We start from the raw sequence: 14,104 nt of genomic DNA, 5'->3' as shown, positions 1-14,104 counted from the left end.
TACAAAGTTCATTACCATGTCTACAGATAGATGTGTTCTTGCATATTTTATAAAATATGGCTTCATCATTTAACATTAAGAAAACTAAACAAAACATTTAAAGATGTCAATGTATTTTTGTGGTTAAGAGTAAAAAGAGATTCAGGAAAGAAGGGACTCCTTTTGTTGTTCTTGCCTTTGTTTTCTGGAGAGCTATAATAGGAACCAGTTCAGTTTTTTGGAAGGGATGATCTAGAGGTAGTGCTCCTAAAAATTTAGAACCCCTGTCAAGGCTGAGCTTGACATAAACACAGGAGATGAGTAGTAAACTAGAGAGAAAGAGAAATTTAGAAATAAGAAAAGTGATTTAAAAGAAAAAAAGCGGCATGCACATAACACACGTGGGTGAACTCTAGCGATATTCTCTTTACTCCTGTAAATATTCCCAAAAAAACCCTCAACTCATGTGAACTAAAGAGGAAAGGAAAAAAAATGGAAAAAAAAAAAAACAAAAAAACCCCACCAAACCCAAGAAGGAAATTTAATTTTGCGCTTTGGAGTCTGCGTGTGAGTGCCGGCTTGCCGCCTACCCTTGGCTCCCTTGGGGAATGTTCCTTGGGAAGAAACTGGTGCTGCTCTCAGTCCACTCAGCACTGATTCCCAGAAGGTGTAACATCGCGTGGCTGGGACGGGAAGAAAGGGTTGCCACTCATCTGTTGCACAGCCCGAAGCTAGAGCAGGCGGCTGCTGAGCCGCGGTCTGCGACCCACCGCTCACCCCCGGGCTTTTGGAAAGTAAAGGAAATCAAGTAGAAACCGCGGGTCTCAAGCGGATAATCCTTAGCTAAGATTCCGCATGGACGCCACTCTTTATTTTACAAATGGACTCTCAAGTCATGGGGCCGTGACCAACTAAGGCTCCGTGAGTCACAAGCTGGGAACCACCACGTCGCATTTACAGCAAGTAAGTTACTGCCAACTTTACCAATATATGTCATTTGCTCTCAGCACTTTAGTCTTATTTTAGTGTGTGAACTCCAAAGAGATTGGCCAAGAGATAACTTTCATCCTGAAATCTCAGTACTCTGATGCGAGCATCACACACACTCACACGCACGCGCGCACGCACACACACACTCCCACACACTCTTTCCCCACCTGAAGCCACCGAACCTCGCGCTCCTAGGCTGGTGCGTGTTTGGGGTTTTATTTAATATTTGGAAACTTACTGAGTTCCTATGCTTGTTGGAAAGACCGAGCTGGGTGGGGGTGGATGGAACACTGTGCCTCATCATTTATTCATTGCGACTGTCTCAATTGTTGACACTAGGGGCAAGCCGCATACTCCGGCTCTTGCAGGGGAAGTCTGACACCTTGAGGACGGGAGAGGGGGTGCCGGGAGCCCGGAGGAGCCGGAGCGGGAGAAGCTTTGAGAGTTCCCGGGTAGGGGGTTACTTTTTTCAAGTCGGGCGACCTGCCGCCTGGGTGCTTGTTGACTGGTTTGGGAGCAGAACGTTCAGAAGCCGGGTGCTGGCGCGAACTGAAGTCTGACATCTCTGCAGAGCCCGCCCAAAGACCGGAGGTGTGTCTGGCCGGCACCCAGGACCACACGGTGGGTTCTGGCCACTGACTTGGCTGGCCGACGGCCGGCTTGTGGTGAGCCCGCCTGCCCAACTGGCTGACCTCAAGGAGTTGGCCCAGGGAGGCGGCGGCTGTTTGGGGGCAGCGGAGCCGGGAAGCCAGCCAGCGTCAACGCCCGCCCGCGCACGGGTCCCCTCCACGGCCACGCAGAGCAGGGCGTGGGACGCGCATCTTCACCGGCCGTCCCTACCCAGCAGGGTCTGTGCGGACCCTGAGTCAGGCAGCCGCCCGGGACGGAGGGCGGGTATCTTCCTCTCAGCTCATCCGCTGTCAGCCGTGGGAACGCTAACTTTATCCCGAGGGATCTGTGGGGGCGGGGGTGGGCGAAGTTCTCCTCCCCGGGAGCTCACCTCCCTCTCCGGGGCTGCCCCTCCCCCGCCTCCCATGGCACCGCTCTCAGAGCATCCTCACTCCGCCCAGTTCGGTGCCAGCTGCGTGGGCTCTAGCTTCATGCGTTTTCCTTGGAATGCTCCAAAACTCGGCAGCGACTAAGGAAATCCCATTGGAATTTGCCGGGCGTGCTCTCACCGGGCACAGCACCCGGGCCGCATGTCCTTGGATCGATCGCTCTTCAGCCAGAAGATTGCCAACTTTGCAGGTAAAGAGGGTGTCGCCTCAGAGCTCCATTTGACCGGAGCTGCACCTCGCCTCCTTTCTGGGATCTCGGTTAAGTTTCTCAAGCTGCCTGGGAAGCCGGCTCCCTCTTGGGAAGCGGACATCCCTGGGGGGTTACGAGTTCAAAAGGCTCCGGCTGCATGGTTTCTCTTTAAGGCTCCAGACCGGATTTGTGAAGCTTTCTGTGGTTGACCTGGGCTGAGCGGGAGTTTGGGGATGCTTCTCAGCCTCTCACTGCACCCAGCTTTAAAGCAGGGGAGAAGGCGAGGAGTGAACCCCTGATGTGACTTATATGGTAAACAAAGCAGCTGCAGCCACGCCACGGTGCTGGGGAGGAAGGCTGTTTTAGCCTTTTATGCATTTGGGGAAAATGGAGATCTTGGTGGCCCCTGGGCGTATATGAGTGAGCCCTAGACTCGCTGGCTCCTAAACTGGGGGAATGAAGAAAGGAAAGTGATCAATGTCCTGTCGATCGATTACACTGCGTCATTTTCATTCTCTATCAAGAAACAGAAACACTTTATCCGTGTTGCTGGACCAACGCTAGGGATTCCGAGTTCGCTTGGCAACTGAAATTCCAATTAAGCCAATAGACCCTGTTTGCTACTTGGGTAAATCACTGAGATTCACAGCACAACTTGTTGTTCCAGCTGTGAACTCATCTGCCTTTTGTGACTAGAGACTAGAGAACACTGGCAAGGGATGGAGGATTTGGGGGAGTTTGAAAAAAGGGAGCTCTTATCTTGTCTGTATTCACTATGTTGGGTCCCCTATGATGCATCCTTGTTCACATGGTTTCTTAGGGAGACCCTTCCCAGTTAAATTCCACAGCTATAAAATGCAGCAAGTTGCTCACTGCTCACTGAGTAAGCACCAAGCCAGAGGAGTGGGAGGAGGCAGAAGCAAGGCTTACTTGTTTTATTAAAAAATGAATTTAGAATAGACTTGTAAAACTGAAAAAAATCTTTCAGGTTTCATATAATTTCTGGCTTTTCGATCATAATAATCACAACAGAACATATTACAAATTCTTTAAGGAAAATGGTTAACTAAAGGTTTTTTTTAAAAAAAATAAAACTGAATTAGACAATGAGAGTAAGAAAGAGTGGATGGATATGTTACAACATTGAAATCGTCATCTCTGTGTTATGGTTTCCTATTTAATCTGACATTTGTAATACCTACTTCTACTCACCTGGACAGCATACCAGGAAACATTTCCCCTCAAGTATTTATGGCAAAGAATCAAGATACAGGGATAACTAGTACTTCAGATATTAGAATCAAAATTCAGGAAAGATATTGTTAAAGAAGCACTTTAGAAACTGTATTTATGAATTAATGCAGTTAAGGCAAATCAGTACATCACGTAGAAGTTAAATGGGCTTTATCAAAGTATTTTATGCTAATGTCTTGTATTAATAAAAGTTAGTGCAGGTAGAAAGAAAGAAAACACTTACATTGCTTATGAATAAGAAACCATAGAGCTGGAGAGCCTTTCAATAAAGCTCTGATCAGGGGCGCCTGGGTTGCTCAGTCGTTAAGCATCTGCCTTGGGCTCAGGTCATGATCCCAGGGTCCTGGGATCGAGCCCTACATCGGGCTCCCTGCTCGGCGGGAAGCCTGCTTCTCCCTCTCTCACTCCCCCCTGCCTGTGTTCCCTCTCTCGCTGTGTCTCTCTCTGTCAAATAAATAAAATAGAATCTTAAAAAAAAAAAAAAAAAGCTCTGATCAGAGCTCAGCTATTCTGCAAACTTGCTGTTGTGAAGAGCTGAAAAATTTATGCCAAGAAAGTTACCCTCCAAAAGAAACAGGGACTGGTTAATGAGACTGATACACAAGAGGTGCTTAATATTCAAGTGAATAAATATAATGAATATACTGTTAGATCAATAGATAGTTCAAATAAGGCATAGTGAGAAGATGTGTGATTGCAAATTTAGAAAAGTTCTTCCTCTTAAGAACTTAAAGAAACACAAGCATTCATCAAAGCAGAAAGTATTTATTAGAGCTCAACAGATAGAAGAAATGTCTCTTTAGTAAAACCTTTCAATTATTGACAATGTTTCTAAAACTCTCTGATTTTGGAAAATAAGATGTTTTCCATTTACTTGCTTAATGGTCGTTCTCAAAGATTTATAAAAGGTAAAATAGATTTCCATTAGTTACAAGCTATAAAATTTTGTAATTTTTATGTTGTTTATTTTTCTGTTGTAGTTATTCCCAGAAGGTCAAGATTAAAATGCACAGAAAAAAAAAAAAAACTATGAGAAAATTAAAGTTCTCTGTGAATTTTATGGCCACTTTGACTGTTGAAATAGTAAGAGACCAAATAACTTTCCATGTAAGATAACCTTAATTAACTCATACTTTACATAAATAAGAAATATCTGAAACATTGCTATTATTACTTCTGCTTAGGAGAAATTTAAATATCTTGTATATCTTGTTCAGCACACACATTTTAAACTTTTAAACTTAAAGCCTGTTATAAGCACGATAAATTTCTGTTGAAGTATAATAATAATAGCCTTTAGGGTATGCTGACTAACCCCACTGAATTAAAAAATATTTTTATAAGTATATTGTTGAGAATATTGGCATGTTTTTATAACTGTATGTTTAATTCCCAGGATAATTTATGGCAGTTCAGATTATCAACATTACATTTAACAGCTAACAGCTGAAATAATCTATCTTTTCTAATTACTTCATATATAGTAACACAAATAAAGATATACACACATATGTTCAGTAGTTAAAATTGTGAATATCAGTGCTCAAAGACGTGAGAGATTTTGTAAATATAGATATACAAAATTTGCTGAACAGTATAGCCAGGGCAATAAAACTGTGGACTGAATATTTTCTTATGAAAAGATGATTGTTTTATTGTTTAAAACAAGCTAGGTGACAGGAAATATAATAAATGATTAAGTCTTTCTTTTCCAAATTCATTATTGCCAAACATTTTATGAGATCAGATTCTAATGTACATCTTTACTTTCTACTTTGTATTGTCTGGGCTAAGTTGAAGCCAATACTATTCACCTTCTTAATATCTATGGAAAACCTCCCATAAGCATTTTGGTTGTCGCTGAAAATGAGATTGAGGAGACAGCTCAGAATAAAAGACTTGTCTTTTCACCTAATTTATGCCTATCACCTCCCCACCCCAAATACACATTAAAACTGGTTAATTCAACCCCAGTTCCATTGGATAGTTGCTTCTATCTAGTGGTGATGAAATATTGCTTCAAAACTCTTTCCTGTCCTTATGATGTCTACTTCTAATCCTCCCAGATGCAACGAGATCTCAATATTTTAAGAGATTTGAGAATATTTTGATCAGGGATCGAGTAGCATGCCTATATCTTTTTAATCAGCACAAATACAGACCTGATCTCTGAGAACATTAGTACTGCCAAAACCACTCTACGACGAAAAAATACATTTGGAAAAAGAAGGCATTCATTTGCTAAAATAAAAATTAAAGACATGCTTTGAAAATATACCAATTTAAAACTACATTGTTCTCTGAAGTCTCTGGTAAATGAAGTGATCTATTTAAATTTTTTACAAATCTCAGTGATCCTTCTGAAAGTTCAGTTTCAATTAAATAGGATACAAAAAAGAGATAATGGTTTCAGTACTGGATCTGCTCTTGTAACTAAACTGTAGATGACATCCCATTATTATCAGTGTACGTTTTGTCTCCTTTTAAAAAATGTTTCCTTTGAAATACAGCAGTGTCATAGAGTAATGGCTTCTTGAGGAGCAAAAGATGACACAGGCACAGTTTTACACATACAATTAGAAATGTTAATTAAAACATTAATTTAAAAATACGCCTTGATTGCTTTATCTAGCACACTGCACTCTTTTCGAGAAATGGCAAGTGCAGTGAAATAAATCAGAAATGCGTTCATTATATTCTGCCTGTAGTTTGCTCTTGTATTGTTTAAATATGTTGAAAACGTCAACATAAGTAATTTCCTTGAACAAATTTCATCAAAAGTTAAAACTTGCTTAAGACAGAAAACAGGAAGTATTATGAACAAAGGAAAGGAGAAAAAGAGAGGGGGCCAATATTTATGGGTACTTAATGTGTGCCAGGCACTATGCTAGGAACTTAAAAAAAGTTTTTCTCATGTTTATTTTCACATCTACTTTAAAACCGAAGTATCATTGCCACCTTTTGAAGAATCTGAAAATACTAAATTTCTAAAAAATAACAAAGCTGCTTTGTGGCAGAGTCAGGATTTGAACCCTTGTTTACTTGATTCTAAAACTGACACTCTTTTTACCTAATTCTTACGGTTTCTAAAATAAAATTAGTAATCTCTTAACAAGATTCATATGTTCATGCTATTCCTACAGCTATTTATTTCTTTAATTCTTTGAATGTTTTAACATTGGGACATAAACTACCTCATTATGAATTATGAAACAATACTCTGTTAACTAAAGCTCTAACAGTTTTGAAGCAGAGCAGAAAGTAAGCCTCTCACCTCAAGCAGGTTGTTCTCAAAATTATTTCCTTTCTTCTTCTTGAATATAAAGGTAATATGTATGGAAAGAAAAAAAGGTTTATTTTTATGGATAAAATTTGAGGTTATAATTTTTTCCTTTAAAGAGTCATTAGATTACAATTTGTAAATAAAAAGTTCTCATTCCAAACTTTAAAACAGCTCTAGGCTGTTAATAAACTATCTCTGTTTATAGAAAATGCAATCATGTTAGGACATGTTAGGTTTATATTGCATCTTATTGATGCTATACAAAACTTCTAGACAAGTGTTTTTGTCTTAATTTTATCTGAAATCTTATTTGCCTAATTATTTTTAATGTTCATTGGTATTTTATCAGGGGAGCTTTCATTCAGACATCCCAGAAGGCATCTATCAGCTGGTAACACATTTTAAGAAATTTGCCACTTTTTTTTTTTTCCAGAGATATACCTGCAGTTAAAACAAGTGTGATTGGGGCACCTGGGTGGCTCAGTCGTTAAGTGTCTGCCTTAGGCTCAGGTCATGATCCCAGGGTCCTGGGATCGAGCCCCGCATCGGGCTCCCTCCTCCGCGGGAAGCCTGCTTCTCCCTCTCCCACTCCCCCTGCTTGTGTTCCCTCTCTCACTCTCTCTCTGTCAAATAAATTAATAAAATCTTAAAAAAAAATGTGATTATGTCTGAAGGCCTGTTGACATTGAAGTTAAAGGAATAATTTTGTTGAATATGTGTAATACCATTACAAAAACTAACACTGAAATGGTAACCATTCAGGAGATATTTATTGAGTATTAGTAAGTGAATAATTGAATAATTAGATGAATGACACATGAATAAACCCTTCATCTTTGCATTTTCTGGCAAAGCTCCCTCTGTATATAATAAATTTTCCCTTATTGCCCCCTGTCAAAATGTTCTCCAAGCACTAAACTCTAGTTCACTATTACTTTCTCCTTGAGTTTCCTTCCTGTCTCCAGGTGTTGCAAGTATAAATACAAGCAAAACTCTTGTTATATTCTAACTTGCAGGTGGGTAGAGGTCTGTCTCCTGAACTAGACAGTAAACTCCTTTAAGAAACACAGAAGATGCTCAAAAAATGTGTGAGTTTTTAACTGAATTAGATTGTCATAAATATTATGCTTTTGTAATTGAGCATAATTAACTTATTTCACAGTTTTATAATACCATAGTTGGCTGAATTTTGAGCATATTTATTTATAGAATGAAGCCAGTTATAATAATGACATTGCACTTGTATGATATATTGCATACCATATTATTTCCTATGTTACAAAAATAATGAGCCCACAGTTATTCAATGAATATGACGTCCAGTCAACTAGTTACTCCATAGTGCTCGCTTTCACAAGGTTTATATAATCATTTAGTGTGTTTTAGTTTACATGTGGCTGTGCCACAATTCTTCAGGGAGAGTTTTTGTCCCGTGACACTATGGGAAGTGTGGTCAAAGTTGAAAGAGGACAGATATAAGTATTTTTCAGGAATACCTACTGAACTAAAGAAAGCCAGGGACTTCTTTGGAGTGATTATATTTGGCAAATTAAGTTGAGAATTCATGTCAAAGACTTGACAAGTACATGATGTCCAATTGTGGGTGGCATGAGCTTTTTGCTTTTTTTTTTCTTTTTCTTTTGGTCTTTTCATTCTACCTCATTGAGAATAGGATTGTTACAAATCAAGGCTTATGAAAAGTGTTCAGATACTCTGCTACATTTTTCATATATTTTATCTCTAAATGATAGCGGAGAAACTACACAACCGTGTAAGCTAGATCCTGGATCATAGTTCATAGCACATTGCATTGTAATTTTCATTTTCACTGTATTTGAGCAATTAGTATTCAGTATATGCTTTTTAAATAGATGAATGGAGTAAAAGAATGCATGGATGATTGGTCTGTTGTCAGCTGCTATGTTCAACCCCTGTATTTCAATATGCTGTGCTTTCTAGTAACTGATCACACACCAATATGAATCCCCAAATGAGAGGAGATGAGCGGACAAGCATGATGCATAAAGTACATTGAGTGAAGAATGAAGAATCCATTGTGCTTCATATATAGTAGGCATCCCCACTATTTGTGACAGCAAAGGTACCATTTTATGTAAAGATCTCCTTCATGCTAGGTGGGATGAAGCTGCATATCCTGAAGATCACACTGAAGACTACATTTAAATGAGCTCTCTTCTGTGATAGTTGTAGCGTGACAAGCACAGTTATTGGGTCTTGTTTAATTTCATCTAGAGTCATACATATCTATATCTGCATTTAAACATATACCAGCATTAAACACCTACATTTAAATTCATCAATTAAATATAAATTATAAAATTTAAATTATGTATGAGATATAATATTAATATATTATAATATATGATAAATATATTATAAATTAATATAACTATAATATTAAATATATTTTAATATATTTATTATTATATATAATATATTTTACATATTAGAGAGAGAGCTCATGTGCATCTGCACATGGGCAAAATATAAGTAACAAAAAAATTGGGGGACTGCTCCTGGATAATAAACTCTTAAAGTAATGACCACAGAATAATTATCAGAGACAGTGAGATACAAATTGTTAGCAGAATGCAAAGTAGCCCATAAAAGACAAGAGAAGTTATTTGCCAATATCTGTGTCCCTGTAGCATGGTTAGATATGTAATCAATGACTTGGAAAGTCATCTAATTCAAAAGTCTTTTTTTAAGCAAGACTCTCAAATCTTACTGAATAATTTTTATAATATACTGTATACATATATAATACTGTATATACACAAATATAAGGTGTTTTATTGAGGGCTTATTTAATGCATGACAATCACTCTTCTAGATGCTGAAAATACAGAGGCAGATATTTTCCTTTTTCTTTAAGATTTCAAACAAAGGATTCTCATGAACCTCATTATCATGCTCCAGTATCCCATATTATCTTAGAGACATTGTACTGTTTTATTGTCGGCTGCTCTTTTCTTAGGGAAATAAAGAACTCACTGAGGAACTATAAATTATATTAAAACAGATTTAATCTATACTTGTAATTTAAACAAAATAACATTGGGTCACATTATAAGAAATCCAAATGCATCCTCCTTGCCTCAAACTACTGTTTCCTTTTAGAATAGGATTTGGGTCTTCCAACTATAAATCTATGTTAAATTTGAATAGCAGTATTGGCACTATTAAAGATGGTGTTTTCCTTTTATATGTACATATTGTTAAATTACCTTTCAAAGACTATGTATTTTAGGAGATCAGTGGATTCCAAAGTCTTGATGGATTTATGGTAATACATTTCACATGTTATCCAATCTTCCTTGGAACCAATGAAGCAAACCTAAGAGAAGAAGCCTATTTTAGAGCTAGGGATATAGTGGCTTGGATCCTCCGCTCTACCTTTTGCCTTGGGACATAAAAAAATCTTGGCTCAAGATTCCATTCTGGAATCATCTAGAAGTTCTCAGTATCCACTGCAAGTGTTTCCTAGCCAGCTCCTCTGTCTATAAGCTGAGAATGTACTGAAGACCTAGAAACAGACCATCTTTCTCATGGTCTTAAATATTTGGAACAAAGAAAGGGACTGGACTAGCTACATTAATCTTTTATAAAAAAAAAATTTTTTTTTTGTGACCTACATTCTTTTTTGCCAGAATTTTTGCTTTCTGAGAGTCATCATGTGAAATAAGCAGAGTGCCTACCTCTAAGCCTCTGAGAACCTCCATAGTTAAGGAGAAAGAAATATTTCTAAAGAACAGTCAAATTTCAGGGTTATTATTGCTCTGTGGGATATTAAATAGCTTTGTAACTTAAAAAAAATAAGATATATCTCTATGTATGGCTGAATAAAAAGATAATGTTGGCAAAGGGAAAAGACTTACTTGCTTATCTAGTTCATTTTAACCACACAGCTTAACATTTTGATTTGTAATGTGTAAGCTACTTAGAGAGCTGAACGGCATACTTTCATTTAGCACTACAGCACGTTCTTGGAACAAAGTGAACCAACAAATGATTTTGCCCTTTCATGAATAAAAGAAGGTTTAATGAAAAAACATTTCATTATAATAGTATACTTATGATAAAGAATTTTTTCCAACATATAAAATATCAACAACTTTAACTTGAAGAATAAAAGCTCATTTCTATTCTATTGTACTTAGCAGGAAGCACTAAGAGCAGAATTTAAAGCATAACTTTCTAATATACTTAAATACTTTCTTACTAGTTATTACACTGCTGAATTGAAATATTCGGTACAATTAAATATTGGAAATTTCCCCCTTTTAGATTAGTAGTTAATTGCAATAATTTTTGGCAACAAAATACAGATCTGTTTTATGTTATAATATTTTAACCTCTGATTTTAATTTTTTAGCCTCTGATTTTTTGTAACATAAATATTTATGAAGTAAAAATAGAGACAGAGGCCAATCCGAGAGGTAAACAAATTGAATATTTGAAATAATCCATTGTTGAATAATCTAGGTATATTTGAAACATATAACTTTGATTCATTTCAGTTTATTTAAAGAAAGTTATTTGAAAGCTGAGCTACATTCTTACAATGCTCCTGGTTTTAAGATTCAAAATAAAATCTCATCTATAAAAATATACCAGGATTATGTGTCAAATATTTAATGTAATTAAAGAGAATCTCTAACTACTCATAAAAGCATTAGCATTTAGAAGTGTTTTAGGGTCTGCCAGAATTTATTTTGATTATTTATTTTAATCAAAATTTAATCAAAGTGAAATGGATATACAAGTGCAGCAAAGACAGTGACTACTCAAAGGGTTTCATATACCCTTTGGTTCATTTCCAATGCGACATTGTCATCATTACTGTTTGCACTTCATCAGTCCTCTACCCACAGATGGGCTGCTTGTTTGAGGCTGCACCCTCATGGACAGGAGGCTTATGACAGAGGAATTGCCATATACAAATTCACATTCCCTGCTCCCTCAAACAGACCAGGGTGCTTCCATATGTAGATGGGAAGTATGATGAACATTTATTTTTCTAAACATTTACAAAATTATGGTAAGATCCTTATTCACGGTTGAATTATGACTTATGATAAATTACCATTAATGGTTTTCTTTTTCTTTAGGTTAGAGATAGAAGTTTCTTCCTAATATATTTAAGAAAATTTGATATCAGGAAGGATTTAAGCAAAAGTTTTTAAGGAAGGAGATTTCATATTGTCACATTCTCCCTAGATATATAGGGAAAGGCACAATGAATTTAATCTGTTGTGTTTAAGAAAATTGAGTAATTGCATTCTGTTTTGTTACGAGGAGAAGATCATTACATAGTTGGTGCTGGGATTTTTTAGCCATTTTGGGGGTTTACACTAAAATGAATGCTCACGCTAATCATAAGGATAAATACTAACAACAGTTACTATATGAATATTTTCAAATGTCTTATGTGAAACATCAAAATACTTAACATATGTTGCTGATTCATTAATCATAGCTAATCACTTATTTTAAAAAGAATTTAACATTTTAATTTTAATTCATGTAACAAATACTTTATTTTCTTAAAATTTTTAACAGTACTTTGAAAGTGTTTGCCAATTATTTGAAATATAAATGTAAGACCAAACACTACAAAATATTTATCTGACTTTTGATGAACTATTGTTGTCTTTATTTCTTACCCTAGAGTATGTTGAAATAAATTTGAGGGTTAGTGTATTTGTCTTTAATAAAAATAAAATGTGCATATGCTTTTGGGGACTAGGCAGGCTCAGCTGGATAAATTTAATTTTCTATTCTTTTCAAGAATAATTATAAATCTGCTTTATTTTCTATTTTAGTTTTCTTTTTTATTTTTAAAATTGCATATATCACACCTGCTACTTTCAGATGCCCTCTTTCCCTTCTTGTAACACCATGCCTCTGTGGGGAACCAAGAGTTCTCATTAGCATGTTTAGTGTCAGTATGTTGGCAATGAATTTTTTCAGTCTCTGATTGAAAATGTGTTTATTTTCACCTCACTTTTAATGTTATTTTCATTTGTTAGAGTATTCTAGATTGGGAATTATTTTCTTTTGGTACTTTACATACACCACCCAATTGACTTTTGACTTCCATCATTTCTGTTGAGAAGTCAGCCATCAGTCTGATGGTTGTTCCTCTGAGAACAGTGTGTTCTTTATTTTTTTATCGCTTTTATGTTTTCTCTTAGTCTTTTGTTTTTGTAGTCTCACAATATGTACTTATGTGATCTCTTTGGATTTCCACTGCTTGACATTTGGAGCGTTTCTTTAAAATAACTTCATAAATTTCACCAGTTTTGAAAAGTTCTTAGTCGTTATCTCTTCAGATATAGTTTTACACTTTCCTTTCTTCTCACTTACGGCCTCCAATTACACGTTGTTACCTTTTTACTGTCATGTATCTAGCAGTCTTTTAATTCTTTTTATAATGTATTTTCCATCCATTTTTGTTCTCTCTATTGTAATCTGGATATATTTTGTAGCCTTATCTTCCCAACCATGAGTCCTTTATTTTTGTTTTTACTATGTCCTATCTGCTGTTAAACTCATTTATTAAGTTATTAATTTCAATTATTACATTTTTCACTTGCAGTATTTTAATTTGATTCTTTTTTTATAGATTCTAGATTCCTCATAAAATTTTCAATTTTTCTGTCTCATTTCTGAATATTGTTGAATAACACATTAAGTTTAAAGTTGGAGGCCAATAATTCCAATAACAAGTCTATGTGTTAATCTGTTTCTCCTAAGTTTTTATTAGAATGCCTCACAAATTTTATTTAAAGGTGGAAAATGTATATAAAAAATTGTAGAAAAAAATTATAGAAGTTTTGTCATCTTCTCCCAAATAGAATATACCCTATCCTCTGGCAGGCAGCTAGGATGGGAATAGACCTCTTAATCCAGTCACAAGCTGAGCTGCTTAGAGGTAAATTTTCAGACTGGAAGATCCTATGAATCACTGGCTGTCCCAGCTAATATGTTATAGGGTCCCAGGGTGTAAGAACCTTGGCAATTTAGTAAGACTACTTCTCATTGCAGGTTCCAAAAGAATGAATTTCGTCTTTGAATTTTTGTGGGATTGATGAATACTTTGCTCTAATTTTCAGCAGCTTTCTGATAAATGTCTTATTTTCTGGCAAAGCTTAAGATTTTAACAAATGCCTTGAGAAGAGTTATTGAGTGTGACACTCACTTCCATCTGTCTCCCTTTTTACCAGGATATAGGAACCTTGTATAAATGCCTTGAGGGGAAACATGGTTTGTAGAAGTCAATTCACCTCTCTATGGCTTCTGTCTACCTGGAATCTTGGCTCCCCA

The 14,104-nt window shown here is 36.4% G+C and overlaps 1 protein-coding gene across 2 annotated transcripts in view; it reads left to right on the top strand.

Annotated features, from left to right (window-relative positions):
• The first annotated feature begins 529 nt into the window (after positions 1-529).
• The window catches only part of TRPC4 (transient receptor potential cation channel subfamily C member 4), a 189,362-nt gene continuing 175,787 nt past the window's right edge, over positions 530-14,104 (top strand). The window contains exon 1 of one of the 2 annotated variants that reach the window (XM_081814845.1): positions 530-942. The gene's annotated coding sequence lies outside the window, so the exon portion shown is untranslated. Of the gene's footprint in view, positions 943-1,410; positions 2,218-14,104 lie in introns of those variants that run through there. The other variant, XM_006734013.3, reaches the window with a different exon arrangement.

Source organism: Leptonychotes weddellii, chromosome 3 (genome assembly GCF_054177405.1).
Source record: "Leptonychotes weddellii isolate Sample4059 chromosome 3, ASM5417740v2, whole genome shotgun sequence".
NCBI classification, from domain to species: domain Eukaryota; kingdom Metazoa; phylum Chordata; class Mammalia; order Carnivora; family Phocidae; genus Leptonychotes; species Leptonychotes weddellii.
The sequence above is the reverse complement of the archived record's forward strand: the minus strand, read 5'-3'. Positions and strand labels throughout refer to the sequence as shown.